This window comes from Pectinophora gossypiella, unplaced genomic scaffold (assembly GCF_024362695.1).
Source record: "Pectinophora gossypiella unplaced genomic scaffold, ilPecGoss1.1 Pgos_34, whole genome shotgun sequence".
NCBI classification, from domain to species: Eukaryota; Metazoa; Arthropoda; class Insecta; order Lepidoptera; family Gelechiidae; genus Pectinophora; species Pectinophora gossypiella.
Window position 1 is genome coordinate 421,500 of NW_026063244.1, and position 27,434 is coordinate 448,933.

At 40.8% G+C, this 27,434-nt stretch overlaps 2 long non-coding RNA genes across 3 annotated transcripts; both read left to right on the forward strand.

Annotated features, from left to right (window-relative positions):
- The first annotated feature begins 3,434 nt into the window (after positions 1–3,434).
- LOC126381045 (uncharacterized) lies at positions 3,435–5,856 on the forward strand. The gene is made up of 4 exons (XR_007568645.1): positions 3,435–3,984; positions 4,119–4,573; positions 4,645–4,868; positions 5,089–5,856. It is a non-coding gene; the product is annotated as an uncharacterized LOC126381045 (long non-coding RNA).
- Positions 5,857–11,675: 5,819 nt separating this feature from the next.
- On the forward strand, positions 11,676–21,322 carry LOC126381053 (uncharacterized). Of its 2 annotated transcripts, none has more exons than XR_007568655.1 (2): positions 11,676–11,704; positions 21,222–21,322. It is a non-coding gene; the product is annotated as an uncharacterized LOC126381053 (long non-coding RNA). The 2 variants fall into 2 exon arrangements; XR_007568656.1 differs by lacking the exon at positions 21,222–21,322 and adding an exon at positions 20,478–20,578.
- The last annotated feature ends 6,112 nt before the right edge of the window (positions 21,323–27,434 follow it).

Consider the following 27,434-nt stretch of genomic DNA (forward strand, 5'->3'; position numbering starts at 1 on the left):
ACTGAATAGCATCGGCGTCCGAAGTATGTAATACGATCCCGACGACCCGATTACTCTAGCCATAGAATCAGCCAATCAGCTCGCGACAACAAACATTTCAGGACCCCGATACCGACACCGCCGGCGTGGTCGACGACTTCCCTCAATCAGCGCTTATCGCTATCGACTTACTAGGGTCGTTTAATTCTTTCAAATATTTTTCCTCTCAGACGACGCCCTGAGCCGAGGTTCGCGCCCAACTGGGCACCCTCAGGCCTGTTGTCTTAAACGTTGTACCGGGTGAGAGCCTTCAGCGCTCCCCATTTGTCCGGCCAAGTAGTTAATGTCATTTGCGGCAAATCTTCGATAAGTCACGTCAAAAAAAGGTGTGTTTGTTGGCTGCTCTCGTTCGTAGCAGCGAGCGGACCTGTCCGAATGAGATCGGCAATATCGGTTCCGGACCGATGGCTGTTACCTCCCGTTCCCCTTCTGGCCAACTTGTCCGCCGCGTCGTTACCTCTTGAACCGCTGTGTCCTTTGATCCATTGTAAAGTGAGGTGATAGTACTTGCACACCTTAGTCAGTGATTGGTGGTAACTGTGTATGAGTAGTAGTATTTGTTTAGGGCCTGCAAAACTCTGAAAGTATTCTAATGAAACTGTCCCGTACCTAGCTAGCCATGAACGCATTCGCCGCTAGCGTGATGCCCATTTGACCTGGATGACGGTGTTAAGGGAGCCTGATATTACGTAATCATAAAATAAAGCATACTACACAAGGAGACGAGATGCATTGTAAAGTACATTTCTTTATCAACTATTAATGTAGGTAATCGACTACATTTTTGGACAAAACTTGTACAACAAAGTGACTCTGCCCACCTCAGTAGCGCAGTAAGTGTGATATTAGATATGTGTAATTACTTGTAGCTCTGTCTGGTCCATTAGGGATAAAGCCTTGATTTATGTATGTTCACATCTTGTTCTATCCTATTGGTTGTGCGGTGGATAACCAACCTCGTCAATCCTGGTGCGAGGGTTATTATTGAGCCGCCAAATGCCCCTGACATGGCTCATGTAACGACTACTTATTACATCAGTAAGCAGTAACCGGGACCAAAGCCCATTGTTTTTTTAAATATTGTGTCTGGAAATCTTGGCCTCACAAGGATGAAACAAAACAATTTAAAAAATATTGATTAATATGGCCATCACTGGCACGTTTACCCTTTACTAGGGCAGGCATAAATAAAAGAGGTGGTAGCTGTTCACTCAAAAGTTAAATACCTTGAACAGCTGATTGCTACGTAGTGTTGTGCAAATTTGAATTTATTACATGAAGACCTGGAATTCAATTGCTCATAACTAATGCAAATATGAATTTAGGCGGCCAATACTCTCGCATGTGATTTGTAGATAGTGACAGAGTAGGCACACTTCGGGTTGATACCCCCGTTCCGTTACACCCTGTATACTTACTTAATAACTTGTTTGATATAATTTTGTTATTATAAATAGCTGTATTATATAATTAAGTAGGTAACTTTATAATAATTTTGTTACCTAGTTACTACTTATTTCTATAATTCTTAGTTAGATAGTTAATATCTTATAATATTATTATAAGATTGGTTATAGTTGTATTTAACCATCTGTAGTAACTTGTCATTTTTGATAAAATATGCTACTTCTTCTACACATAAAACAGACATAATTATTTAGTTGGCTTTTTCACGATTTTAGAGAAAGGTTTAACTTTTCACACAGAATATTAAGAGAGTGACTGGTGTTAGTATAGCATAGAATAAGTAATAATACTACGGTCATAGGTTAACTTTTGTGTGTATTATAGGTAATTTGTTACAGACCTACTTATTACAGGTCATCTAATGAGTGATGTTACTGTTGTAACATCACTCGGATTGTTAAAATTCAAAAAGGATTCAATCTTATTATTATCTATAGTGTTATGATCTCATCTAAATTTATCATAGGTTAATTAACTATTTCATATACCTACCAACATACTTACATAATCTAAAAAAATATTAATAGTAATTAACTATCGCCTATTCTAGTCACACAGCATAAGTAGGGGCAATGCAATTGATTTAAGTAGGTAGGTACCTATTGCCTGTTATTAAATAAAGTTTTTTCCATGACTGATGTCAAGCGGCTATTTTATCATCATAAAATCAATCGATCGTTTGGTAAACTGGAATTAAGCTCGTTAAAATCTAAATACTTACCGGCACCGATGCAGGTTGCAGCAGGCTCGTCGTCGACGCGACGGCGACGCATTGTAGAGCACGATGGAATTTCGACGCTTGAACGCTTCATCTGTAAACAAACCACTTCTGTACTATTTGTGTTTATCTAATAGACAATGAAATAAGAATTAAAGCTTTAAGTAGGTAGGTACTTACCTTTTAATGTTTCACTTTCATTATGTGAAAAAGAGAAAATCAGTACAGATAGTTAAAGATCTTACAATTATAATAATTATGTTTATATGGCTAACTATTTTACGATTTTAAAGATTATATACCAAAGACAAAGAAATTCTGGCAAAGCAGATTCAAACAGCCAATATCGAAAAATATTGAGGTACTTTTTTCTTCACTCGGTCGCATAGATGTCGATGGAATTAATAAATAAGCAATATAAAATCTAATTTCTTTTTGTTACTTCAGTACAATTTAACTTTTTTAAATAAGCAATGAAGATTAAGTATTTTCATTAATTTTTCCATTGTTTTTTGGCGGGAAAGTTGTTTTCTTCATTGAATAATCTATTTATATTTAATACGAAATGAAGAAGTAATCGAAAAACATTCACTTAAGTGTTATCATATCGGAAAAATATATAAATTTGAAGTATAAATAAACATTCAATAAACAAAGTGGTACTATCTATTTTCACTTCGTCCCAAGAAGCCGCTTCATAACTCGAAAATTTATGCGGACTTTTGAGTTAATTCGTATCACAAACCTAAAGGTCTATGTAACCAGGCCAAAAATTTCCAAAAAGAAAAAAAGATGAGGCTATAATTATGACATAATACATTTGCGTAACCTGTGGATTCCATTGCCTACCGATTTGAAAATATGAAAATACGTTTAGAAAGAAGAAAGAAAGAAAGAAAGAAAATATTTATTTCCATATTGGACGCCACATTTACAAACTTACATTACAGGAGATAAAAAAAAATAGAACAAAAAAAAAAAAACAAAGACAAGAAGACAAATAATACAGACATTAAATATACATACACAATGGAGGCGCCCAAAATAAAAAAAGGATCTCCCTCAGCATAATGCCGTGACACGTGCTTAGCACGGGCCGCGGCGCTGGTATTATGGGAGACCTATGGAACGTGAGCCACGGACACACCAAACTCAATTACGTACCTACTTATATATAATAAAGAAAACATACTATGATACTTACATAGATTATAATGCATTACTTATAATACTTGATATTATAGATATATATTCCTATCAAAAATATATTTGCAAAATGAATAAATGAATAAAACTTACTTATAATAACAAAACTACTAAACGAAAAGAATACATTATAATAGGTAAATTATGGAGACGTGTAACTGTGTAGTGTGACTGTATGTACAACGTTGCTATGTGTGCAAATCTCAGCCTCTCAGCGTTCAATATGTGCGAAAGAAAAGTGCGTCTATCTCGTTCTGCCATGAACCGCTCGGCGCGGCGCTCGCTTAATACTGGCTACGGCAGTCGCCGGTGACGCGTCCGCGCATCAACCGCAACTCAAAAACAACCTCAGTTTCGACAAAATAGATCGTTCATTTATAATAATATTGGACAACAAACAATACATTCAATAATAATGATTAATAATAGGATTCAATTAATATTAATAGTACCTAATCGTCAGCAAACCGAGCACAAACAAAAGAGTTAGACCAGACCGCATCCGTTAATGCTTGGAATGTAACCGCTGATGCCTCGCGTGTCGAACCTATTGGGTAAGTCATTGAGAATTATATATATACTGTGTGTATGTTTATAACTATTAAAACATATTTGATCACGTCGGGCTCCTTTGACAATGCAAAAGATATTTTTTGTACATTGTTTTGAATGAACCTAACGTTTTCAGACAACGAACCGGCGGCGGCAGATCGTTCCAGCATTTGGATGCGGCGAACCTGAAACTCCCGCGGAAGGCGACAGTACGATGGGGCGGCACAATCAGGGCATATTCCCGTGACCGCGTCTTGTACGACTGCACACTGTTTATTGTTTTTAACGAATTTAACGTACCTAGTATAGTATTTGGCTGTATGGGTTATGTTTCCTTTGCCTGTCCTATGTACAAAATAACCAAAAAAAACTAAACATAATGGTCTTATGGTCTCGTTCTGTGGTCTCGTCTCGTTGCCGAGAAGTTCTCTTGATAATTTCCTGTGCTACTTTGTTAGAATTTGTAGCTTACAAGTTCATCATGCGAGAGCGTCGACATTCTACTGTAAAAACTTCCAGAGCCATTGCGTGTTTTGGATAGAGCCGATATGATAAAAAGTTTCTGGATAATATTCGTTGATAAATTGCAATGTAAGTAACATACAATCAAATGACATTGTTATTATATATGACACTGTTATTATATAGTTATTTATTTATAGGTGTGAATGCTGATCGACTTTGTCATACTAACTCATACTAAGAGATGTAAGCAACAATAACAAGTTTCCTGAAGAATGTTCCAATCGGACAGTTGGAAACAATTATGTCTGTATAAGTTCTGGAATATCTTTGGGAAAGCAGTCACGAAGATAAAATCACAGGCCATGGGCTTATGGAAAGAAGTGAAGAGTGGTATTATATAGAAAAACAATCTCCGAGATAGGTATTAAAGTATTAAGTATTTTAATTTATGTTGTACATGAAAAAAAATTGTGTTTCAATTATAATTGTTATAAGGCAATACTTATTTATGATTAAAACATTGTTCTAATTTTAATTTATCGTTGGCAATGTTTCAGTTCCATTCCTACACATTAAATAATATTGATACAATCGGGCAAATTGTGCAATATACTATTAAAAACATTCATGTTTGCTTCCAGATGCCTGATGGATGCCCATGTATGCGTTGTTTGCAGGATGAGCTCACCTCAAAAGCATTAATATCTAGTGAACATAAAAGCTGTGTTAGGTGTGTTGTTGCAATGTATATAGTTCTATTTATTAACCCCCGACGCAAAAACAACGGGGTGTTATAAGTTTGAAATGTGTGTATGTGTCTATCTGTGGCATCGTAGCTCCCAAACGGATGATCCAATTTCTTCACCATTTTTCATAATAATTGAGTACTTTTGTTTTGTCGGGGGTTTTTTTTTGTTCATAGATGTTGGTAAACTATGAGTTTATATCACTTTATAATTATAATTTATATTATTAAATCATTAAATAGATAAAAACCTGTGAATATTTTAATGTTATTGTTAAGTTTATTCTCTACCTACTTACTAATATATTATGTTACCATATTAAGTCTGTTCAAAAATCATAAATAGGTACTTGTTCTTCTTCTATCATGTAGGTTGTGAAGTGGATGACCAATCTCATCAACCAGGGTTATTGCTGAGCCGCCAATATCGTTGGATCAGCCAGCAATGTCCTAACTGAATCAGGGATCACAAAGAAATTTTTGTGTTTTGTCCCCACCGGGACTTGAACCTGGGACCTCCGGAATGTTAGCCACTGGACCACATAGGCCGAGAGTATATGGTTAAGTTGCTGTTTTATTTCAACTATTTAATATTTAATTAAATGTAGGAATATTTTGTATGAGTATGAATTATATAATAAAACAAATTATTTCTAAAAATATATCTTTCATTATGTTTTTAATAAAATTGTTTCTTTTTAAAATTATTTTGAAAAATAAAAATAGTAATTGTAGTAAAATAGTAATTATAAAAATAGTAGGAAGATAAAATATGACACGGCGGTGAAGCTAATGGGCGATCATTTGCAGCCAGCACCGTCCGCGTTAGCGGAGCGTTACCGGTTTCGGCAGAGGCGACAACTGGACGGCGAGAACATTGCGGGCTATGTAGCGGGGTTGAAACGGCTATCGAGGAACTGCAAGTTCGAGGAGGCATTAAATGATAACCTGCGGGATCAATTCGTTTGCGGATTGAAAAGCGAGGTGATCAAACAGCGACTTTTTGCGGAAGATGACAAATTGACCTTCATGCAGGCGGTAAAGGTCGCAACTTCCCTCGAAGCGGCAGAGAGGGACGCGGCAGCGGTGGAGTGCCCGGGGGGCGGCGGAATAGCGAGTGCGGGCGGGGAGGCCGGCGCGAGCGCGCTGCACGTATTACGGGCGGAACGCCGCGGGGCTCGGCAGCGCGGGGGGGGGGGGCGCAGGCCGATGGCGGGTGCGACTGCAGCGGGACGCCAGCGCAGCGCAAGGTACTGCACTGCTTGCGGGGCGGACAGGCACACTACGGAGTCATGTCGTTATCGGGATTTCGTGTGCAGTAGATGTCGACGTCCCGGACATTTACGTCGAGTATGTCCGGATCAGCTGAGAGGAGCGGAGAGGACCAATCGAGACGGCTTCGGAGGAAGATTACACTATGGGGACATCGTCGAGGAAGATAATTTCGGCGGGCAAGTACACTCGGAAGAGAGTGCGACGGAGGACATGGAGGAGATGATAAATCATGTGTGTTTGAGCGACTATAAGGCGGTAAGTCTACCCATTTATGTAGACGACATAAAACTAGACATGGAGATAGATACAGGCACAGCAATTTCGTGTATAAGCAAAAAAACTTATGATCGAGATTTTGCACATATTCCGATGGAAACGAATGAGACGGTGCTGAAATTTTATGATGGATCGAAAGTGTGTCCAGTAGGTATTATTAAGCCGAAAGTTGGATACGGAACTCTTGAAAAGGAACTACAATTGTTTGTAATCGAGAGAGGAACGACCTCACTGCTGGGCAGGCAGTGGCTAACGGAATTAGGAATTACAGTACCTAAATTTAAAGGCAATGATATCGATGTATACAACGTAGGTAACTCAGATTGCAAGATTGGTAATTTACTTTCCAGGTTTGAGGAATTGTTTAGCGGTGGATTGGGACGGTATACGGGCGGCAAGGCGACCCTGCGAGTGCGCGAGGGCGCGGAGCCCGTGTTTCAGCGCGCGCGGCCACTGCCGTACGCGCTACGCGAGCGAGTCGACGCCGAGCTGGATGCCATGCTGCGCGCCGGCGTCATCGAGCCCGTAGACGGCTCGGACTGGGCCTCGCCACTGGTGCCGATAAACAAGGTGGACGGTTCACTTAGAATATGCGCGGACTACAAGGCGACCCTTAACCCCGCTTTAATTGTTGATCGTTACCCGCTTCCTAAAATAGAGGATGTATTAGTACTTAGGGTTAAATGGAGCGCAATTTTTTAGTAAGATCGACTTGTCCCAGGCCTATAATCAGATCGAACTAGATGACTCCAAGTCGTATACCGTTATCAACACGCACAGGGGTTTGTTTAGATATAACAGGCTAGTGTATGGTTTAGCGTCGAGCCCGGGAATATTTCAACGCATAATGGCTAATTTGCTAAGCAAAATACCTAACGTACAAGTTTTCTTGGATGATGTAATTATAGCCGGCAAAACGGAAAACGAACATTTTCAGGCGTTGGAAGCGGTACTTCAAACATTGAAAGATAATGGTCTTAAACTAAAGAAAAACAAATGCGTGTTTTTAGCCAAAGAAGTTTCGTATTTGGGGTATATAGTCTCGAAAGAAGGAATCAGGGCGGATATATCAAAAATTGAAGCAATCTGTAAAATACCAAAACCTCAAAATGTACCGGAATTGCGTTCATTTTTAGGTATGGCGAATTTCTTTGCAAAATTCATAAGAAACTATAGTGCACGGTTAGTACCGTTATATAATCTGTTAAGGAAAGGCGTGCCATGGGAGTGGAATGCTGAGTGCGAGCGAACTTTTATAGAAACTAAAACTTTATTGACTAGTACAGAAGTGTTACGCCATTATGACCCGAACGAACCATTAATATTGACATGTGATGCGAGCGCGCGGGGTGTGGGGGGCGTGTTATCACAGCCCGAGTCGCGTGGGGAGCGACCGGTCGCATACGCATCGCGGACGTTGAATGAAGCAGAAAAACATTATTCGCAGATACATAGGGAGGCTCTGGCAATAATATTTTCAGTTAAAAAGTTCCATCAGTACTTATATGGCCGTAGATTCATTTTACGTACGGACCATAAACCGTTGGTTTCAATTTTTGGGCCTAATACAGGTATTCCATCTATGGCAGCTAGCAGGATGCAGCGGTGGGCGGTAATTCTCTCAGCTTATGATTACGGAATAGAATATGTGCAAACAAACAATAACAGGGCCGACGGGCTGTCGCGCTTGCCATTGCAGGGTGGGCAGCGGTCAGATAAGTCGTTACCAGAGCAAACGTTTTATCACGTTGCTCAAGAGGCCGTGCTGTTAAACCATAAAGAGATAAAGAAGCATACTGCTAGGGAATCGGTACTATCCAGGGTTCTAAGTTTCATTAGGGATGGTTGGCCAAAGACATGCGAAATAGCCGGGTTGCAACCTTATTACAATCGAAAAGCCGAACTGTATGAGGAGTTAGGGTGCATAATGTGGGGTCATAGGGTTGTGGTCCCGGGGCCTTGCAGGGAGGCGGTTATTAAAATCATTCATGAACCACACATGGGTATAGTAAAGTCGAAGGCGCTAGCTCGCAGCTATGTGTGGTGGCCCGGCGTGGACGAGGCGGTGGAGGCGGCCTGCCGCGCCTGTGTGACTTGCGCCGAGCAGGCCGACGCGCCGCCGCGGCACACGCCGCGCAGCTGGCCGTGGCCCGCTCGCCCATGGACCAGAATTCACGTAGATTTTTTGGGACCACTATTCGGAAAAGTTTACTTAGTCGTTATTGATTCGACGACAAAATGGGTCGAAATATTTAGAGTGCCTAGCACCGCCGCCAACTACACTATTGTAAAGTTGAGGGGATTGTGGAGTAGGTGGGGTATTCCCAGGCAAATTGTTAGCGATAATGGGCCGCCGTTCACGAGTCATGAATTTGAAACATTTTTAGGCAGTGACGGTATTGAACATATTTTCACCGCGCCCTATCATCCGGCATCTAACGGCGCAGCCGAAAACGCCGTCAAGTCTTTAAAAAAGGTTATTAAAAAAGCAGTAACCGAACGGCGGGACATAGATGAAGCCTTGAATGTATACTTACTCTATTACCGAAATACGGAGCATACAACTACAGGCGAAAGCCCGGCAACATTATTATTAGGTAGGCGCTTAAGAACTAAGTTGGATGTGATAAAGCCTGATAGGGAGAAAGTAGTACGAGCGGCTCAAAAACGACAGGTAGATGCAGCGGGAGGAGTAAATAAAAGTTTTTACCCGGGAGATGAGGTATGGTATCGACAATTTTTGAAGGCGGAAAAATGGAAGCAAGGCAAGGTAATCGAGAACTTAGGGGTAACCGACTATAGGGTAGTGGATGATGGGGGACAGATTATTCACCGACATTCCGATCAACTGAAGCGAAGACCTAGGAGTTCCCTTGTATGTCCCGCGAGGGCAGAGTCACCAGAGGTACAGTCCGAGCAGTCAGCGGGCTCTCCATTGTCAGCCACGGGTGGCGGCACTCCAACTCCGCCTAAACAAAGTGATTCTCCGAAGTGGGCAACGCCTGAAGCCCCTATACCGTCCTCACCTCGCCGTATTAGGAAATGTAGGCTGGATAAAATACCAGTTTATAAGTATTGAGACAGGTACCTACCAATATATATGTTAAATGTACTTTTTGTATAAGTATTTACGGGTGAAATGTTTATAATAGCAACTATGTTTATAACTGTGTCATGAGGGTTGTGGGTATCGTTTAAGTTAGTTCCTTATTATACTTATTAAGAATTTAGTTAGGAGGATTGTGATGTATTTATATATGATATGTAAGGTAGTTGTATAAGGATATATTAGATGAGAAAGATTGTGGGTAGGTACAGGAGTCTGCATTATATCGAACTACAAGTAAGACGTGTGTTTCATTGTTAGCTACGCCCGCCCATATACCACAGTAATCACGTCAACTGATAGGATCTCACAATCAATGTTTTTTGTGGTATCAAAATTGTTAGTTAGGTACATTTAATTTTTGACCTCTTGGGACCAGATTTTCACATCAAACATCCTTTGGTGGTCTTTATTGGTCTAAATGCAAGACAAATATAATTACAAAATCTATAGGTACCAATGAGGGACTTTCCAGGCTACGTCCCCAAAAAAAATAGATGGCGCTGTACAGATGTGCGATCGTATAAATATGCCTATATACCCTTGCCATTACATTTAAATAATATTTATTTACCCGAGCAATCAGAAAATAGGTATTTATCATGTTAAATCTGGACAGCGCCATCTGTATTTTTTTTTTTGAGAGCCTAGCCTGGAAAGTCATCCATTAGCTTTTTTATAAAATATTTCTATTACCTACCTATTTACTAAATATGCAAGAGTAACGTGTGTTATTGGTGCTGATTCCAGTACACACTATCTAAGTTTATTTGAAGTTATACCTGTCATTTTATTATCAGCTGACGGGTAAACGACAGGCTTAAAATTTATGGAATAGGTTCACAAGAATTTTGGGCAGAAATTAAAAAACCCCAGCAAAAGTTGACAGCACACATGTCACCGGCGATAGAATTTGACCAAGATTTAAATATGTTATGTGAAATATAAGTTGCTCCAGGTTTTATCGTTTTGCCAGGCCGTAGGGTGTCTCCCTGATGCGGAGCATGTCACCGGCGATTGAATTTGACCAAGATTTAAATAGGTCTCGTGAAAAAAGAATAGTTTCAGGTGCGATAGTTTTGCCGGGGCGTAGTGTGTCTCCGTAACGAGGAACAGTTTTCGAAGACCGGGAAGTAATTCCGTACTCTACATGACGTTCCGATCACACCTCCCATACATCATTTTAGCCCCGAGGCTTTTTCTGTATAAGGGAAATTTTGTATGGCGGCCATCTTGTTTTTCCGCCATTTTGATTTTTGTCACCAGCGATTGAATTTGACCAAGATTTAAATAGGTATCGTGAAAACTAAAAAGTTCTACGTGTGATAGTTTCACCAGGCCGTAGGGTGTCTCCCTGATGCGGAGCAGTTTTTCAAGATCGAACAGTTTTTCCATACTCAGCTTGACGTTTCGATCACACCTCCCATACATCATTTTTACCTCCGAGACATTTTCTGGAAAAACGAAATTTTGTATGGCGGCCATCTTGTTTTTCCGCCATTTTGTTTTTTTTTTCACCGGAGATTGGATTTGACCAAGATTTAAATAGGTTTCGTGAAAAAAATATTGCTCCAGGTTTTATAGTTATGCCAGGCCGTAGGGTGTCTCCCTGATGCGGAGCAGTTTTTCAAGATCGAGCAGTATTAAAATACTCAACATTACGATCCGATCACATCCCTATACAACATTTTTACCCCCGAGGCATTTTCAGGAAAAACGAAAAATTTGTATGGCGGCCATCTTGTTTTTCGGCTATTTTGTTTTTTTTTTCACCGGGGATAAAATTTGACCAATAATTAAATAGGTTTCGTGAAAAAAAAAAGATTCAGATGCGATAGTTTCGCCAGGCCGTAGGGTGCCGCCCTGATGCGGAGCAGTTTTCAAAGATCGAGAAGTATTTACATACTTTCAAAGACGTTTCGATCAAAACCCTCATACATATTTTTTATCCCAGAGGCATTTTCAGGAAAAACTAAAAATTTGTATGGCGGCCATCTTGTTTTTCCGCCATTTTGGTTTTTTTTCACCGGGGATTGAATTTGACCAAGATTTAAATAGGTTTCGTGAAAAAATTATTGTTCTAGGTGCGATAGTTGCGCCAGGCCATAGGGTGTCTCCCTGATGCTGAGCAGTTTTCCAAGATCTGGAAGTTTTCTCATACTCAACAATACGTTCCGATTACAACCCCATACACAATTTTTACCCACGAGGCATTTTCAGGAAAAACGAAAAAATTGTATGGCGGCCATCTTGATTTTCCGCCATTTTGATTTTTTTTCACCGGCATCTAACTTTGACCAAGATTTTAATAGGTATCGTGAAAACTAAAAAGTTCCACGTGCGACAGTTTCACCAGGCCGTAGGGGGTCTCCCTGATGCGGAGCAGGTTTTCAAGATCGAGAAGTATTTCCATACTCAACAATACGTTCCGATTACACCCCCATTCACAGTTTTTACCCCCGAGACATTTTCTGGAAAAATAAAATTTTGTATGGCGGCCATCTTGTTTTTCCGCCATTTTGATTTTTTTTCATCCACAATAAAATTTGACCAAGATTTAAATAGGTTTCGAGAAAAAAGAATCGTTCCAGGTGCGATAGTTTTGCCAGACTGTAGGGTGTCTCCCTGATGCGGAGCAGTTTTCCAAGATTTGGGATTTTTCCCATACTCACCGGGAGGTTCCGATCACACCCCCCATACATCATTTTGACCCCCCGACGCTCCTTCTGGGAGAACAATTATGTCAGTGAGTCAGTCAGTCAGTGGGTTTGCAGCTATATATAATATAACTAGATGTCGCGTAGTTCGCTCGCAGCAAGCTGCTCGCGTGTCTTGTTTTCCCGCCATTTTTTTACCGCGATAGAATTTGACCAAGACTTGAATAAGTCTCGTGAAATCAAAAAAGTTCTAGGTGCTATAGTTTTGCCAGGCCGTAGGGTGACCCCTGATGCGGAGCAGTTTTCCAAGATGACGTTCCGATCACATCCCTATACATATCTTTTGACCTTGAGGAATTTTCTAGAAAAACAAAATTATGTATGGCGGCCATCTTGTTTTTCCGCCATTTTGTTTTTTTTTTTCACCGGCGATAAAATTTGACGAAGATTTAAATAATTTTTGTGAAAACAAAAAAGGTCCAGATGCGATAGTTTCGCTAGGCCGTAGGGTGACCCCTGATGCGGAGCAGTTTTCCAAGATGACGTTCCGATCACACCCCAATACATCATTTTTACCTCGTGAGACATTTTCTGGAAAAACAAAAATTTGTATGGCGGCCATCTTGTTTTTCGGCCATTTTGTTTTTTTTTCACCGGCGATAAAATTTGACCAAGATTTAAATAGGTCTCGTGAAATCAAAAAAGTTCTAGGTGCTATAGTTTTGCCAGGCCGTAGGGTGTCTCCCTGATGCGGAGCAGTTTTCCAAGATGACGTTCCGATCACACCCCTGTACATCATTTTTACACCCGAGACATTTTCATGAAAAACGAAAATTTTGTATGGCGGCCATCTTAATTTTCCGCCATTTTGTTTTTTTTTACCGGCGATAAAATTTGACCAAGATTTAAATAGGTTTTGTGGAAAAAATATTGCTCCAGGTTTTATAGTTTTGCCAGGCCGTAGGGTGTCTCCCTGATGCGGAGCAGTTTTTCAAGATCGAGCAGTATTGAAATACTCAACATGACGATCCGATCACATTCCTATACATCATTTTTACCCCCGAGGCATTTTCAGGAAAAACGAAAAAATTGTATGGCGGCCATCTTGAATTTCCGCCATTTTGATTTTTTTTCAACGGCAATTAAATTTGACCAAGATTTTAATAGGATTGGTGGGAAAAATAATGTTCTAGGTGCGATAGTTTGGCCAGGCCGTAGGGTGTCTCCCTGATGCGGAGCAGTTTTTGAAGATCAAGAAGCATTTACATACTCAACATGACCTTCCGATTACGTCCCCATACATTGTTTTTGCCCCCGACACATTTTCTGGAAAAATAAAATTTTGTATGGCGGCCATCTTGTTTTTCCGCCATTTTGTTTCTTTTTCACCGGCGATTGGATTTGACCAAGATTTAAATAGGTTGTGTGAAATAAGATTTGTTCCAAGTGCGATAGTTTTCCCAGGCCGTAGGGTGCTGCCCTGATGCGGAGCAGTTTTTGAAGGTCGGGAAATATTTCTATACTCAACATCACATTTTGATCACATCCCTCTTACATCATATTCACCCCCGAGGCATTTTCGAGTAAAACGAAAATTTTGTATGGCGGCCATCTTGATTTTCCGCCATTTTGATTTTTTTTTTCACCGGCGATAAAATTTGACCAAGGTTTCATTACGTTGTGCGAAAAAAAAATTGTTCCAGATGTGATAGTTTCGCCAGGCCGTAGGGTGTCTCCCTGATGCGGAGCAGCTATCGGAAACCCAGACATATTTTCATACTCGACATGACGGTCCGATCATATTCCTATACATCATTTTCACCCTCGAGGCATTTTCAGGAAAAACGAAAATTTTGTATGGCGGCCATCTTGTTTTTCCGCCATTTTGGTTTTTTTTCACCAGGGATTGGATTTGACCAAGATTTAAATATGTTTCGCGAAAGAAAAATTGCTACAGGTTTTATAGTTTTGCCAGGCCGTAGGGTGTCTCCCTGATGCGGAGCAGTTTTTCAAGATCTGGAAGTTTTCCCATACTCACCGGGAGTTCCCGATCACACCCCCCATACATCATTTTTACCTCCGAGACATTTTCTGGAAAAACGAAATTTTGTATGGCGGCCATCTTGTTTTTCCGCCTTTTTGATTTTTTTTCACCGACAATACAATTTGACCAAGATTTAAATAGGTTTTGCGAAAAAAAATTTGATCCAGGTATAATAGTTGCGCCAGGCCGTAGGGTGTCTCCCTGATGCGGAGCAGTTTTTCAAGATCAAGCAGTATTGAAATACTTAACATGACGATTAGATCACATTCCTATACATAATTTTTACCCCCGAGTTATTTTCAGGAAAAACGAAAAATTTGTATGGCGGCCATCTTGAATTTCCGCCATTTTGATTTTTTTTCACGGGCGATTGAATTTGACCAAGGTTTAAATATGTCTCGTGAAAACCAAAATGTTCTAGGTGCTATAGTTTTGCCAGGCCGTAGGGTGTCTCCCTGATGCGGAGCAGTTTTCGAAGATTGAGAACATTTTCCGAACTCGACAAGCCACTCCGATTACATTCCCATAGACAGTTTTTACCCCCGAGACATTTTCTGGAAAAACAATTTTTTGTATGGCGGCCATCTTGTTTTTCCGCCATTTTGATTTTTTTTCACCCACGATAAAATTTGACCAAGATTTAAATAGGTTTTGTGAAAAAAGAATCGTTCCAGGTGCGATAGTTTCGCCAGGCCGTAGGGTGTCTCCCTGATGCGGAGCAGTTTTCCAAGATCTGGAAGTTTTCCCATACTCACCAGGAGGTTTTGATCACTTTTCTCATACATTATTTTTACCCCCCGACGCTCCTTCTGGGAGAACAATTATGTCAGTGAGTACATGGGTTTGTAGCTATATATAGTATAATAATAACTAGATGTCGCGTGGTTCGCTCGCAGCAAGCTGCTCGCGTGTCTTGTTTTCCCGCCATTTTTTTACCGCGATAGAATTTGACCAAGACTTGAATAGGTCTCGTGAAATCAAAAAAGTTCTAGGTGCTATAGTTTTGTCAGGCCGTAGAGTGACCCCTGATGCGGAGCAGTTTTCCAAGATGACGTTCCGATCACACCCCAATACATCATTTTTACCTCGTGAGACATTTTCTGGAAAAACAAAAATTTGTATGGCGGCCATCTTGTTTTTCGGGCATTTTGTTTTTTTGCACTGGCGATAAAATTTGACCAAGACTTTAATAGGCTTCGTGAAAACAAAAAAGTTCCAGGTGCGATAGTTTCGCCAGGCTGTAGGGTGTCTCCCTGATCCGGAGCAGCTTTCGAAGATCGAAAAGTATTTCCATACTCAACATGATGTTTCGATCATATTCCTCATACATCATTTTTACCCCCGAGGCATTTTCGGGAAAAACGAAAATTTCGTATGGCGGCCATCTTGTTTTTCCGCCATTTTGGTTTTTTTTCACCGGGGATTGAATTTGACCAAAATTTAAATAGGTTTCGTGAAAAAAATATTGCTCTAGGTTTTATAGTTTTGCCAGGCCGTAGGGTGTCTCCCTGATGCGGAGCAGTTTTTCAAGATCCAGCAGTACTGAAATACTCAACATGACGATCCGATCACATCCCTATACATCATTTTTACCCTCGAGGCATTTTCAGGAAAAACGAAAATTTTGTATGGCGGCCATCTTGTTTTTCCGCCATTATGGTTTTTTTTTCACCAGGGATTGGATTTGACCAAGATTTAAATATGTTTCGCGAAAGACAAATTGCTCCAGGTTTTATAGTTTTGCCAGGCCGTAGGGTGTCTCCCTGATGCGGAGCAGATTTTGAAGATAGAGAAGTGTTTTCATACTCCACAAGACGTTCCTATTACATCTCCATACACAGTTTTTACTCCCGATGCATTTTCTGAAAAAACAAAATTTTGTATGGCGGCCATCTTGTTTTTCCGCCATTTTGATTTTTTTTCACCGGCCATAGAATTTGACTAAGAATTAAATAGGTTTTGTGAAAAAAGAATCGATCCAGGTGCGATAGTTTTGCCAGGCCGTAGGGTGTCTCCCTGATGCGGAGCAGTTTTCCAAGATCTGGAAGTTTTCCCATACTCACCGGGAGGTCCCGATCACACCCCCCATACATCATTTTTACCCCCCGACACTCCTTCTGGGAGAACAACCCTGTCAGTGAGTCAGTCAGTCAGTCAGTCAGTACATGGGTTTGCAGCTATATATAATACTAGATGTCGCGTGGTTCGCTCGCAGCAAGCTGCTCGCGGGTCTTGTTTTCCCTCCATTTTTTTACCGCGATAGAATTTGACCAAGACTTGAATAGGTCTCGTGAAATCAAAAAAGTTCTAGGTGCTATAGTTTTGCCAGGCCGTAGGGTGACCCCTGATGCGGAGCAGTTTTCCAAGATGACGTTCCGATCACACCCCAATACATCATTTTTACCTCTGAGACATTTTCTGGAAAAAAAAAACTTTGTATGGCGGCCATCTTGTTTTTCGGCCATTTTGTTTTTTTTTCTCTAGCGATAAGATTTGACCAAGATTTAAATAGGTCTCGTGAAAAAAGAATTGTTCCAGGTGCGATAGTTTCGGCAGGCCGTAGGGTGTCTCCCTGATGCGGAGCAGTTTTTCAAGTTCGAGCAGTATTGAAATACTCAACATGACGGATTCGATCACATCCCTATACATCATTTTTACCCCCGAGGCATTTTCAGGAAAAACGAAATATTTGTATGGCGGCCATGTTGATTTTCCGCCATTTTGATTTTTATTCACGGGCAATTAAATTTGACCAAGATTTAAATAGGTATCGTGAAAACTAAAAAGTTCCACGTGCGATAGATTCACCAGGCCGTAGGGTGTCTCCCTGATGGGGAGCAGTTTTTCAAGATCGAACAGTTTTTCCATACTCAGCTTGACGTTTCGATCACACCTCCCATACATTATTTTTACCTCCGAGACGGCGGCCATCTTGTTTTTCGCCATTTTGTTTTTTTCTCACCGGCGATTAAATTTGACTAAGAATTTAATAGATTTCGTGAAAACAAAAAAGTTCGAGGTGCGATAGTTTCGCCAGGCAGTAGGGTGTTTCCCTGATGCGGAGCAGACATCGGAAACCCAGACGTATTTTCATACTTGACATGACGTTTCGATCACATCCCTATACATCATTTTTACCCCCGAAGCATTTTGAGGAAAAACGAAAAATTTGTATGGCGGCCATCTTGTTTTTCGGCCATTTTGTTTTTTTTCACCGGCGATAAAATTTGACCAAGATTTAAATAGGTTTCGTGAAAACAAAAATGTTCCAGGTGCGATAGTTTTGCCAGGCCGTAGGGTGTCTCCCTGATGCGGAGCAGTTTTCCAAGATCTGGAAGTTTTCCCATACTCACCGGAAAATTTTGATCACGTCCCCCATACACCATTTTTACCCTCCGACGCTCCTTCTGGGAGAACAACTCTGTCAGTGAGTGAGTCAGTCAGTCAGTCAGTACATGGGTTTGTAGCTATATATATTATAACTAGATGTCGCGTGGTTCGCTCGCAGCAAGCTGCTCGCGTGTCCTGTATTAGTTCGAAGCTTTGTATGGCGGCCATCTTGTTTTCGTGAAATCAAAAAAGTTCTAGGTGCTATAGTTTTGCCAGGCCGTAGGGTGTCTCCTTGATGCGGAGCAGTTTTCCAAGATGACGTTTCGATCATACCCCTATACAACATTTTTACACCCGAGACATTTTCTGGAAAAACAAAAATTTATATGGCGGCCATCTTGTTTTTCCGCCATTTTGTATTTTTTTTACCGGTGATAAAATTTGACCAAGATTTAAATAGGTTTCGTGAAAACAAAAAAGTTCCAGGTGCGATAGATTTGCCAGGCCGTAGGGTGTCTCCCTGATGCGGAGCAGATTTTGAAGGTCGGGAAGTATTTCCATACTCAACATGACATTTTGATCACATCCCTCATACATCATATTCACCCCCGAGGCATTTTCGAGAAAAACAAAAATTTTGTATGGCGGCCATCTTAATTTTCCGCCATTTTGTTTTTTTTTACCGGCGATAAAATTTGACCAAGATTTAAATAGGTTTTGTGAAAAAAATATTGCTCCAGGTTTTATAGTTTTGCCAGGCCCTAGGGTGTCTCCCTGATGCGGAGCAGTTTTTCAAGATCAAGCAGTATTGAAATACTTAACATGACGATCCGATCACATTCCTATACATCATTTTTACCCCCGAGGCATTTTCAGGAAAAACGAAAAATTTGTATGGCGGCCATCTTGAATTTCCGCCATTTTGATTTTTTTTCACGGGCGATTGAATTTGACCAAGGTTTAAATATGTCTCGTGAAAACCAAAATGTTCTAGGTGCTATAGTTTTGCCAGGCCGTAGGGTGTCTCCCTGATGCGGAGCAGTTTTCGAAGATTGAGAACATTTTCCGAACTCGACAAGCCACTCCGATTACATTCCCATACACAGTTTTTACCCCCGAGACATTTTCTGTAAAAACAATTTTTTGTATGGCGGCCATCTTGTTTTTCCGCCATTTTGTTTTTTTTTCACCCACGATAAAATTTGACCAAGATTTAAATAGGTTTTACGAAAAAAGAATCGTTCCAGGTGCGATAGTTGCGCCAGGCCGTAGGGTGTCTCCCTGATGCGGAGCAGTTTTCCAAGATCTGGAAGTTTTCCCATACTCACCGGAAGGTCCTGATCACACCCCCCATACATCATTTTGACCCCCCGACACTCCTTCTGGGAGAACAACCCTGTCAGTGAGTCAGTGAGTCAGTCAGTCAGTCAGTCAGTCAGTCAGTGGGTTTGTAGCTTTATATAATATAATATAATAACTAGATGTCGCGTGGTTCGCTCGCAGCAAGCTGCTCGCGTGTCCTGTGTTAGTTCGAAACTTTGTATGGCGGCCATCTTGTTTTTTTTAGGCGATAGAATTTGACCAAGACTTAAATAGGTCTCGTGAAATCAAAAAAGTTCTAGGTGCTATAGTTTTGCCAGGCCGTAAGGTGTCTCCCTGATGCGGAGCAGTTTTCCAAGATGACGTTCCGATCACACCCCTATACATAATTTTTTCACCCGAGACATTTTCTGGAAAAACAAAAATTTATATGGCGGCTATCTTGTTTTTCGGCCATTTTGTTTTTTTTTCACCGGCGATAAAATTTGACTAAGATTAAAATAGGTTACGTGAAAACAAAAAAGTTCCAGGGGCGATAGTTTCGCCAGGCCGTATGATGTCTCCCTGATGCGGAGCAGCTATCGAAAACCCAGACGTATTTTCATACTCGACATGACGTTTCAGTCACATTTCTATACATAATTTTTTCCTCCGAGACATTTTCAGGAAAAACTAAAAATTTGTATGGCAGCCATCTTGATTTTCCGCCATTTTGATTTTTTTTCACCGGCAGTAAAATTTGACCAAGGTTTAAATACGTTGTGCGAAGAAAGAATTGTTCCATGTGCGATAGTTTCGCCAGGCCGTAGGATGTATCTCTGATGCGGAGCAGTTTTCCAAAATATGGAAAGTTTCCCATACTCGACGGGAGGTCTAGATTACAACCCTATACACAGTTTTTACCCCTGAGACATTTTTTGGAAAAACAAAATTTTGTATGGCGGCCATCTTGTTTTTCCGCCATTTTGATTTTTTTTCACCCACAATAGAATTTGATCAAGATTTAAATAGGTTTTGCGAAAAAAAAATTGATCCAGGTATAATAGTTGCGCCAGGCCGTAGGGTGTCTCCCTGATGCGGAGCAGTTTTCCAAGATGACGTTCCGATCACACCCCTATACATATTTTTTGACCTTGAGGAATTTTCTAGAAAAACAAAATTATGTATGGCGGCCATCTTGTTTTTTTTTTTCACCGGCGATAAAATTTGACGAAGATTTAAATAGTTTTTGTGAAAACAAAAAAGGTCCAGATGCGATAGTTCCACCAGGCCGTAAGGTGCCGCCCTGATGCGGAGCAGCTTTTAAAGATCGAGAAGTATTTCCATACTCCACAAGACGTTCCGATTACAACCCTATACACAGTTATTTTCCCCGAGACATTTTCTAGAAAAACATTTTTTTTTATGGCGGCCATCTTGTTTTTCCGCCATTTTGATATTTTTTCACCGGTGATGGAATTTGACCAAGATTTAAATACATTTTGTGGAAGAAAAATTGGTTTAGATACGATAGCTATGCCAGGACATAGGGTGCCGCCCTGATGCGGAGCAGCTTTCCAAGATCGAGAAGTATATCCATACTCAACAAGACGTTCCGATTAGGTCCCCATACATAATTTTTACACCCGAGACATTTCCTGGAAAAACAAAAATTTATATGGCGAACATCTTGTTTTACGGCCATTTTGTTTTTTTTTCACCGGCGATAAAATAAAACTAAGATTTAAATAGGTTTCGTAAAAACAGAAATGTTCTAGGTGCGATAGTTTCGCCAGGCCGTAGGGTGTCTCCCTGATGCGGAGCAGCTTTCGAAGATCGAAAAGTATTTCCATACTCAACATGATGTTTGATCACATTCCTCATACATCAATTTTACCTCTGAGACATTTTCTGGAAAAACAAAAATTTGTATGGCGGCCATCTTGTTTTTTTTTTCACCGGCGATAAAATTTGACGAAGATTTAAATAGTTTTTGTGAAAACAAAAAAGGTCCAGATGCGATAGTTCCACCAGGCCGTAAGGTGCCGCCCTGATGCGGAGCAGCTTTTAAAGATCGAGAAGTATTTCCATACTCCACAAGACGTTCCGATTACAACCCTATACACAGTTATTTTCCCCGAGACATTTTCTAGAAAAACATTTTTTTTTATGGCGGCCATCTTGTTTTTCCGCCATTTTGATATTTTTTCACCGGTGATGGAATTTGACCAAGATTTAAATACATTTTGTGGAAGAAAAATTTGTATGGCGGCCATCTTGTTTTTCGGCCATTTTGTTTTTTTTTTCACCAGGGAAAAATTTGACCAAGAATTAAATAGGTTTCGTGAAAACAAAAAAGGTCCAGATGCGATAGTTTCGCCAGGCCGTAGGGTGTCTCCCTGATGCGGAGCAGTTTTCCAAGATGACGTTCCTATAACACCCCTATACATCGTTTTTACACCCGAGACATTTTCTGGACAAACAAAAATTTGTATGGCGGCCATCTTGTTTTTCGGCCATTTTGTTTTTTTTTTTCACCGGCGATAAAATTTGACCAAGATTTTATTAGGTTTGGTGAAAAAATTATCGTTCCAGGAGCGATAGTTTTCCCAGGCCGTAGGGTGTCTCCCTGATGCGGAGAAGTTCTCGAAAACCTGGAAAAATACCCGTACTCTACATGACGTTTCGATCACATCCCTGTACATAATTTTTACCTTCGAGGCATTTTCGGGATAAACGAAAATTTTGTATGGCGGCCATCTTGTTTTTCCGCCATTTTGATTTTTTTCAACGGTGATTGAATTTGACCAAGATTTAAATAGATTTCGTGAAAACCAATAAGTTACAGGTGCGATAGTTTCGCCAGGCCGCAGGGTGTCTCCCTGATGCGGAGCAGTTTTCAAAGATCGAGCAGTATTTTCTTACTTGACACGACGTTCCAATTACACCCCTGTACATCATTTTTACCCCCGAGGCATTTTCAGGAAAAACGAAAAATTTGTATGGCGGCCATCTTGTTTTTCGGCCATTTTGATTTTTTTTCACCGGCTGTTAAATTTGACCAAGATTTAAATAGGTATCATGAAAATTAAAAAGTTCCACGTGCGATAGTTTCACCAGGCCGTAGGGTGTCTCCCTGATGCGGAGCAGTTTTTTAAGATCGAACAGTTTTTCCATACTCAGCTTGACGTTTCGATCATACCTCCCATACATCATTTTTACCTCCGAGACATTTTCTGGAAAAACGAAATTTTGTATGGCGGCCATCTTGTTTTTCCGCCATTTTGATTTTTTTTCACCCACGATAGAATATAATAATATAATAATAATATGTATTATAGGACTAGGAGGGGTGAAGGGTCAGAAAGGGAGGGATGGGTCAGGAAGATGAAAAAGGGGGTTCTTAAGGTTTGGGGGGTGGGAGGTTGGGGAAGGAATTGAAAGGATTACGAGCAGCCTTTCTACTGCTGTGCTCGCTTGCCAGGGAGGGCAGTTGTACAGGCCTTCCTCTGGCAGCGGCACCAGCTCCTCGACCTCGAATGCCACGAGCCCTAGGGGCACCACCTCTTCCACCCCTGGATCTGGCACTCGAGGCGCCGCGTTGTGGGTGTCGCTGTGCGACCCCACCTCTGCTGCCTCCACGGGTTATGGCCTGCACCGTCTGTGCGGGGCGCAGCCAGGGTACTGAACCCGTTGAGGTTGATGGAGCCGAAGGGATTGGCTCCTTAATAACCATGGCGGCTACTTGGCCTGAACTCCCTACGGATCCGTCTGACTCGGACGGCTCAGGAAGAGTGGCTACCCGCGCAGTGGACGTAGAGGACAGTGCTCCGCCCTCTTTGTCTCCCGCGCTTTCCGGCATTGCCAACCCTTCATCCTGCACCATCCCAGTCTTCGGGATCTTAGCGCGGAAGGTGACCGTTGTCAAATTCAGGTTTAGCTTGTAACCGCGTAGTCAATGCGTTGGCATCGATGGCAAAGCACAGAGTGCGCCCGCCATTTTCCGCCTTGCAATTGAGGAGCCTCCAACGGTCACAGCCCATCCCCTTATTCTGAACGGCCAACCTTCCGCACAGGACCTTCGAATCGGTCCTGGCGTCATTGACCTAACCGGTTATAATGATCGGCTTGGGAAGGGCATCCTCTCCCACCACACTCAGTGATGCTCCTTCCCAAGGCGCGATTGAGCCAACGACAGACTCCAGCCAATCCTTCGTCGCCCTATCCTGACAGGTCAGGCATAGCCATCCCTGCCTGGCAGAGCAACCAGCAAACACCGGCCGGACCACATCATCGCTCTCCACATGTGGTATCCTGTCAGCGATGGCCACCTGAACCTGATCCAACTGAGCCTCAGTCATGGGCCCTGCATTGTTGATTACACCAACTTTGTAGGACCCAGCGACCTCAGCATACGCCGGAGCAGGCTTGGTGACCTCTTCCTGACCTCTCGCTGCCTTCCGTTGCGGTTGGTCCAGCGGGGAGGTCTCGCTTGATCGGGGCCTCTTGTCCGTCCGCTGCTGAGACCCTGGGGTTTCCACCCCAGTTGAGGCTTTCTGCCTGAACTCTGGGAATTCAGCGAGCGGACGCACACATCTTTTGGCGGCCTCTGCCTTTGGTAGCCCAATCTTGAGCCACAAGGCATACCTCCGCTTCTCGGCCCCCGATCGGTGTTTTTTAGGGGACAGTTTGGGCCCCATTGAGCCCTGATCCGTCCGTGTATCGGTTTTGGATAAATCCTCCACCGATTCCATGGGCAGGTCCACCATGATGCTTTCCGGGTTCCCAGAGGGTTCCCGGGTAGCTGTGTGATCCTTGGCCTCAGATGGCCCGGGGATCACGTCCGAAGAAGGGTCCATGGACACTTTTCCGGTTAAAATCTGGGTAAAACTACTCAGCAAATTATCGAACTCCATATAGTTCCCACGAGAAGCTAGGGAAGGGAAGGTCCACCCCTGCAGAGCCCCGCTTGCAGAGGTAAGGCGACTGACGACGAGTCCGAGATCGCCTGGTATCGGAGCCCCTCCGTTTGAGACTGAGCACCCCCTCAGCCACGCACCCCTCGGCACGGTGCGGATGACACCTTGGGTTGGGGATTTTTGGGGTCGAGGTTTACTCCTCCAGGAATATTGGAAAGGGAAGTCAGAGGATAGGAGGTGGGAGGGGTAGTGGGATATGGGTGGGGTCACATTGTCATTGTCTCAGGGATAATGGCAATGCGCTCCCGTGCCCTCCTCCTTTACCCGGGCTTGGGACCGGCACTTTAGCCCGCCTTAACCCGTTTTACCGGGTTAAAACTGACCACCGTGGCGGAGTTTTAAGTCAGTCGATTACATAAGATTACTAAATCTTTTAAGGGGCAATGTATACGTTTTTACAATAAGATTCCCATTGACATTCAGAATTTGCCTTTCAACTGCTTTAAGTCAGTAGTTAAACAAAAACTTTACAAAAAAGGTTATTATAAAGTTAGTGATTATTTAGAAGATATGAATGCATGGGATTAACTGTCTGAGAACTGATATTAGGCAGCTAAATTACTCAATTGTATATCAATATTTTATGTTTATTTTTTTTATTTTTTTAAAGAACGTCTAGGGCCCTGTGCCGAGGTTTTTCTTGCAGCTTCTTTTCCCCGGCTATACAGGTTGTGAGAAGCTGCAGTAGTTTTAGGCGGATGAGACGTTCGTTATGTAAAAATTGACGGTTCAAAGTGTAACTATGTTACCTACTGAATAAAGATATTTTTGAATTTGAATTTATACACAGCACTACAAAGTTTAAACCAGTAGATGTGAATAAGTCAAATAAAATTAAGCAAAATTAAAAATTTTGAAAAAACCCACGACGGTAAAAATCTCATCGAAAAAGAATAAAATAACTCAAAACCCCCGACTTAACCCAATTATTATGTAACGAAATATTATATTAGACTTAAAAATACTTTCTAAAAAGAGTTGATATCTCGAGACATCGGTAATAGATATACTTAAGTACCTAAACAATGAATATGGATGTTTACAGTTTTTTCCTAACGTGTCTGTTTCTCGAAAATATACTTAAATGTAGCGATAATAATTTTACCATAATACATAACCGAGGAATATCCGTCGGGGGCTGCCATTAACCCAGCTAAAGTTTTTCTAGTGACGTGAATACAATTATTGAAGAATTGTAGATGTTTAACGACGACATAAAATACACTTATGAGTATGATTAAATTTTTGTTGAAATTTCATATAGAAAAGGCAGCCCCCGACGGATATTCCTCGGTTATGTATTATGGTAAAATTATTATCGCTACATTTAAGTATATTTTCGAGAAACAGACACGTTAGGAAAAAACTGTAAACATCCATATTCATTGTTTAGGTACTTAAGTATATACTGAGCATTTTCAAAAATAAGTGTACCTCCCATTTTCACGTTGTCCCTTGTGTTTGAAGTCTAATAACTAGTAAAATTTACTTCTAGCTAATTATTTTAATTATTGAGATACATTAAATATATTCTAAACTAATTAAATTCTAACAAAATTTTCATGGTTATGAGGAATTATTTAAATAAAATGTAAATTTTTATCACTAAGTACTAGATTTTGCCGTGTCCCCCACTCAAACTGATAAATGTTTGAAGAGATTCTTAAAACTTTTTGTACTAGGGTATCATTTGATGTTTGGTATTGGTTGAAGTTTTCTAAAGGTTCTCTCATTTCCAGTAGTTTATAATTTAAATCTTGTGCTTATTTAAATATAGTTAAATTTTTTCAAAAGTCTTAAAAAGTGTACCGACCGGACATGTCGGGTTTGTCACGACTAAAACTGCCTATTGAAATTATTTACGGTAGCTATTTTCGTTTTAAAATGGCAACATTATCCTTAATTTACCGGTCTCCATTTAAAAAAAGACTAGTGACAAAATATATTTCGTGACGCGAGACGTGTTTTCTGGTATTCCACGGCCGTCAAAATTTTATCTGTCGGGTTTGAGACGATATAAAATCAGATTCAGGTAAGTTTTATTTTATTAATTTATTCAGAAGATGAACTATATTATAATGCAAAATTATTTACATTTGGTGACAAGACTAGGTATTTTTTTTCCTTTTAAATATCGGTTTGAATACAAAATGGGAACAGAGCGTCACGTCAGTATTGCGACATTTTTCCCTGTGACCTACAGGCTGACTAGTAAAGTCGCAATACCGACACTATAAAGCTGAGACTACATACTGAAAAGGTTTAAATTTTTTAGGCTCAACAATGCCACTAACTAGTGCAGAACGGTCTCGGAGATATAGAGAAAAATTTAAAAAAGAAAATCCCGAGAAATTAAACGCCCAAAGGTTAAAAAAATTACAAAGAATAAAATCGAAGAAGAAAAAAATATCTGAAATGAATGAAGAAGAAGCTGAAAAAAGAAGACAAGTTTGGCGCAAAGAAAAACAGGCAAGCAGACAGAAAAAAAGAAAGAATGGCTCAAGTACTGTACAAAAGGAAGTTAATAATTACAATAATGATCTACAATTACATGATATAGATTACGAAAAAACTGTTCTAAAACTAAAAAAAAAAATTGTTTACTGGTTAATAAATGCAGACGTTTCATAACATGCAACAGAAAAATAAAAAAACAAAGAGAAACATATAAGAAACGTTATCAAAGATTAAAAAAATTAAAAGAACAAGAAATTGAAAATCTAAAAACAGAGTTAATTAAAATGAAAGCTCGAGAAGAAGTTTTAGAACATACTTTGAAAAAAACTTATGAGAATTGCTCTACACATTCAGAAAAGCAAACGCTAAAATACCTTGTCAAAAATTCAGAAAATAGAGGGTTTGTTACAAAAATGCTGGGTTTGAAAGGTAAAGTAAGAGAGAAGAAAAAAGTAAAAAAGATCAAAATCACAGAAATAATAAATTTTTATATGAGAGATGATGTCAGTCGCAATACAGCAGGGACGAAAGAAACACGAACTAAGAATAAAAGTAAGAAGCAGATAAGATACTTGTGTGATACACTTGTGAACAGTTTTAAAAAATATAGATCGGAAGGAGGCCGCTATGGTTTCACAATGTTTTTTAGAAGCAAACCGTTTTTCATTCTTTCACCAGGAATAAATTCAAGAAGCACCTGTTTGTGTCCTAAGCATAGCAATATAGACTTTTTACACATGGCACTGCTGAAACGTGGAATCATCAATGGCACCCGGAAAGAAGCTTTAGAAAGTATATGTTGCGACACAAATAAATATG